Raw genomic sequence first — 5946 nt, forward strand, 5'->3', positions numbered from 1 at the left:
TCAGACAGGGATAATGTAGATGTCCTTGATTTGACTATAGTATTTAACATCAGAAATAGTTTGATGTGTGATGATGGTTGGGATAACCTGGGTGGAATGTGGGTTATATCCCAGTCAGTCTCTCAGAGGAGCCTTAAAATGGCCTTGCAATGTACTGTATAAGCCCCAAGATAGTTTGGGTGAATTCCATTTTCTTTGTAAAATCTTTTCTTTCCAACAAGTGGCAAAGTTACTAATGAAGACACCATTTACAGAGTTACAATAACTCTTTAGCAAGACCTGAGGTAATAGCAACCTACTGGATCTACTGAATCTACTGTATCCACGTTACATACACTTACATACATGTCAGGGACAAACACTGACGCTTTGTACATTATCTGGAAATAATGGACGACTTGGTACGGCCCGTGTTTATTAGTTCCAGATAATGTACAGAGCGGAGGCGTTTATCCTACCTATACTACGGTTGCCAAAGAAAGCAAGTACACATTTAATGGTAAAAAACATGTTTTCATTGAGATACACATTTTGAAGGAAATTCATACTATTTCATCCTTCCACTCAACCTGGATGTTAGTTCTATTGGTTAAGTTGCTAGAGAAGTGGACTTGTTGTTCATTCTATATATGGCACAGTCGTGCCAACTCTGCAGATAGAATAACATCAAGTAGCTGCATTTGCATTTGTTTAAGCTGTTTTATAGTGACATTTATTTGGATACAGTCATAAATCTTTCAAATAAAACATTTTTAATTAGGGGATATGCCAGACTGAGCCTGACATTGGCAGTTAGCTAATTGTTTCTTGCATTTCAGTGTGGAGTCAATTGAGGGGAGTTGCATATGTTTTATGAAGCCAGTAGAAGACTGTTGCTGACTGAGAGGAGATATGTGTCATTTATTTATAATAAATTATACAACATAAGTCATGGTGATTCAATAGCCTACTTAATCATTACATTACTTTTAACACACTATGTTTTGCTCAGACTGGCAGTAGCCCAGAACTATCAGTGGCAGAGGATCTCTCTTTTGGCTGATGCTGACAACTGCATGTAAGTTGTTCTTCTAAATCATAATAATTATATGTCTGCATAGCATTTTGTCTTCATTTTGGCAGATTAACTCATGTTTTTGCTCCTTTTGTCTTCTTCTCTGGAACCAGTCAGGCAACAACGCATACTGTGCTGAAGGTAGGTAGTCCATCGGCTATGGAGTTGGACCTGTGACCAAAATGTGGCTGGTTTGAATCCTGGGCCGGGTGCTGGAAAAAATGGGGAATTGATCTAAAAACTGGGTGGCTGCTGGGTTCACATCCCCAAAATATTCCCCTACCATTGAGCCCTTAGCCCCACAACATGTTCTCCATTCAGGGGTGCTCAAACCTGTGCTTGTCTCAACTGTGTGTTGGAGGGGGGGGGGGGAGAGAGACACATTTTTGTTGTTCACTGTAACTAGTGGACAAAGTATATTGTAAAGAACTCAGCCAGAGTTGACGTGGGCCATCATTCAAACAAAGAGATGCCTCCCTGGCCACCAGTGCATATTTCCAAACCTTGTTTGCATATAATGACAATTAATTCTAAAAACTATTCTGGTATTCTTCTGTCAATAATTTAATTGTTTATTAAATTATATTCTTAGCTCAAAATTTTACTATTTGATAGTAGTAGCCATAATTCATAAATTGCACCATGCAGGGTTTTATATGAAACCATTTTGGTTCAGTGATGAAGAAACTCTAGAGTTCTGATCAAAGAACCCTATTCGCCTTATGTAGACCCGCCCACTTGACCCAGTTCCATTTGAACAAGAATGTGTTTGTGTTTCTGTTTCCCAACTTCGGTCAATGCTAGCGAATTACCTCAGAGCAGTGGCTAGCTAATAATTAAAAACTCACATCATTAACACATATTAACAAATACACAAAAACAAAACATGGCTCACATTTAGGAACACACACAAATGGCTCATCGGAGGTCAGATGCTGTCACCGTACGCCATCCGTCCATGATTAATCATTTGGTGGATGACATGATAAAATGGCCTGAAATTACGCATGTGGAAATGTTTTATTACTTCGTGCTCTCCTCAGGAGTGGATGGTTCAACTTTGAAAAATGACAAGAGTACAGAGGCCTATCAGTACCTCCACAGTGGTGAGGTGGGTTGAGTTCTTCTTCACCAGGAGGAGGGAAAAGGATTGGTATTTTTGAAGGCCGATGTTCAGCCCAGCCATTCAAGCAGCTCTTACCACTCTGCTTGGGTACTTGTATCCAACAACGGATCGGTAGAGACGGCTGGATGCGCTTGTATTGCTGGCCTTGGAAAGTCATGCAGCCATGCAGCCTCCATTTTGTGGAAGGTAGGTTAATAAGCAAAGTCACTTGCATTTCAAATCAAATCAACCTTGTGTCGAATACAACAAATGTAGACCTTACTTTGCTTACTTACAAGCCCTTAACCAACAGTGCAGTTCAAGAAGAGTTAAGAAAATATTTACCAAATAAACTAAAGTAAAAAATTATAAAAAAGTAACGCAATAACATAACAATAACAAATCACTGTGCGGGGGTACAGGTTAGTTGAGGTAATATGTACATGTAGGTAGGTATGAAGTGACTATGCATAGATAATACAAGTGGTTAGCAGCAGTGTAAAAAACAATTGGATGGGGGGGGGGTGTCAATGTAAATAGTCCGGTGGCCATTTGATTACTTGTTCAGCAGTCTTATGGCTTGGGGGTAGAAGCTGTTAAGAAGCCTTTTGGTCCTAGACTTGGTGCTCCGGGACCGCTTGCCGTGCAGTAGCAGAGAAAACAGTCTATGACTTGGGTGACTGGAGTCTCTGACAATTTTATGGGCTTTCCTCTGACACAGTCTGTTTTATACTGTAGGTCTTGGATGGCAGGAAGCTTGGTCCCAGTGATGTACTGGGCCATGTCTATGACTTGGGTGACTGGAGTCTCTGACAATTTTATGGGCTTTCCTCTGACACAGTCTGTTTTATACTGTAGGTCTTGGATGGCAGGAAGCTTGGTCCCAGTGATGTACTGTAGCGCCTTACGGTCAGATGCCGAGCAGCTGCCATACCAGGCAGTGATGCAACTGGTCAGGATGCTCTCGATGGTGCAGCTATAGAACTTTTTGAGGATCTGGGGACCTGGGGACCCCATGACAAATCTTTTCAGTATCCTGAGGGGGAAAAGGTATTGTCGTGCCTTCTTCATGGCTATCTTGGTGTGTTTGAACCATGATAGTTCGTTGGTGATGTGGACACCAAGGAACTTGAAACTCTTGACCTGCTCCACTACAGCCCCATCAATGTTAATGGAGGTCTGTACGGCCCGCCTTTTCCTGTAGTCCACGATCAGCTCATTTGTCTTACTCACATTGAGGGAGAGGATGTTGTCCTGGCACCACACTGCCAGTTCTCTGACCTCCTCCCTATAGACTGTCTCATCATTGACAGTGATCAGGCCTACCACTATAGTGTCGTCAGAAAACTTAATGATTGTGTTGGAGTCGTGTTTGGCCACACAGTCGTGGGTGAACAGGGAGTACAGGAGGGGACTAAATACACACCGAGCTGGAGTCAGTGAACATCATTCTCACATAGGTGTTACTTTTGTCCAGGTGGGAAAGGGCAGTGTGGAGTTTCTATGTCTAACATTATTTACCACAGTTGTTGATAATGGGATTTTCTCTGAATGTCTTTTTTTGTAACAAACATTATATCAAAGTTGCAGAATGCATTGTCCAGTGGGCTAACTGGTATAGTCTGCACAGATGAGCAGCGACAATGGAATGCATGGACTCGGAGGAACCTTGAGCCAAAGTGGTTAAACAGCATTGACTCTACTCTGCAGATCCTCTCAAGCTCTGTCAATATCAGGAATCAAGGTAAGACCCAAGCGCAGACTATGTGAAGTAACAATATTTATTGTAACCACAGGGGCAGGCAAACGACAGGTCAAGGCAGCCAGGGGTCGATAATCCAGAGTAGGAGAAAATGTACAGGTCGGCAGGCAGGCTCAGGTTCAGAGACAGGCAGAATTCTGTAATCCAGAGGTGGAGCAAAGGTACAGGACGACAGGCGGGCTCAGGGTCAGGGACAGGCAGAGTGGACAGGTGGGCAAATACAGGATCAGGACAGGCAAGGGTCAAAAACCAGGATGACGAGAAAAAAAGAGGCTGGGAAAAGACAGGAGCTGACAGGATGAACGCTGGTAAGCTTGACATACAAGACGAATTAGCAACAGACAAACAGAGAACACAGGTATAAATGCACAGATGATAAGTGGAGAAGATGGACGAGACCTAGAGGGGGTGGAAATTAACACAAGGACAGGTTGACTTCTTGCGTCGAGCCATCCCGGATCCGGTATCGTGACTACAGCCTCAAGCTCATTACCATAACGCAACGTTAACTATTCATGAAAATCACAAATTAAATGAAAATAATCTATTTGCTCTCAAGCTTAGCCTTTTGTTAACAACACTGTCATCTCAGATGTTCAAAATATGCTTTTGAACCATAGCTAAACAAGCATTTGTGTAAGAGTATTGATAGCCTAGCATTGCATTAAGCCTAGCATTCAGCATGCAACATTTTCCACAAAAACCAGAAAAGAATTCAAATAAAATAATTTACCTTTGAAGAACTTCAGATGTTTTCAATGAGGAGACTCTGTTAGATAGCAAATGTTCCGTTTTTACAAAAAATATTATTTGTGTTGACTAATCGCTCTGTTTTGTTCATCACATTTGGGGAGGGGAAAAAATATATATATATATATTAAGTCATTAAAACGCAAACTTTTTCCAAATTAACTCCATAATATCGACAGAAACATGGCAAACCGATGTTTAGAATCAATCCTTAAGGTGTTTTTCACATATCTATCGACGATAAAATCCATCGTGGCAGTTTACTTTCTCTTCTGAAGAAATGGAACGCGCATGGACCTACAGATTACGCACACAGGACACCGGGCGGGACACCAGGTAAATGTTGTCATGTTTTGTCTTATATTGTCTTGTCATTATGCTTTCCCTTCTGTTCGTTTCCCCCTGCTGGTCTTATTAGGTTCGTTCCCTTTTTCTATCCCTCTCTCTCCCCCTCCCTCTCTCTCCTCTCTCTATCGTTCCGTTCCTGCTCCCAGCTGTTCCTATTCCCCTAATCAATCATCTAATCTTTTCACACCTGTTCCGTATCTTGCCCTCTGATTAGAGTCCCTATTTCTCCCCTTGTCTTCCGTTTCTGTCCTGTCGGATCCTTGTATATTGTTCGCCGTGCTGTGTCTTGTTTCCCTCAGATGCTGCGTACGAGCAGGTATCTGAGTCTGCTACGGTCGGTGCCTTCCCGAGGCAACCTACAGTTTATGGCCGAGTCTCCAGTCTGTCCTCGTCACTACGAGTGGAATTAGTTTTTATGTTTTGTTTTCTGCTCTGATTTGTCTAGGAGTATTGCCTTTTTCCTTTGCTGGAATAAAGACTCTGTTTTTCGCCAAGTCGCTTTTGGGTCCTCATTCACCTGCATAACAGAAGGATCCGACCAAGAATGGACCCAGCGACTATGGATTCTCTCTACTCTACTCTCGAGTTCCAGGGAGCGATGCTCGGCAGACACGAGCAGGAATTGTCTGCTGCTCGGCATGCCGTTGAGACCCTGGCCGCTCAGGTCTCCGACCTCTCAGGACAGTATCAGAGTCTTCGTCTCGTGCCACCAGCTACTTCCGGGTCTTCCGAGCCTCCGGAACCTAGGGTTAATAACCCACCATGTTATTCTGGGCAGCCCACTGAGTGCCGCTCCTTTCTCACCCAGTGTGATATAGTGTTCTCTCTCCAACCCAACACATACTCAAGAGAGAGAGCTCGGATTGCCTACGTCATATCACTCCTTACTGGTCGGGCTCGGCAGTGGGGCACAGCTATCTGGGAGGC

The sequence above is a fragment of the Oncorhynchus gorbuscha genome, unplaced genomic scaffold (genome assembly GCF_021184085.1).
Source record: "Oncorhynchus gorbuscha isolate QuinsamMale2020 ecotype Even-year unplaced genomic scaffold, OgorEven_v1.0 Un_scaffold_2197, whole genome shotgun sequence".
NCBI lineage: Eukaryota > Metazoa > Chordata > Actinopteri > Salmoniformes > Salmonidae > Oncorhynchus > Oncorhynchus gorbuscha.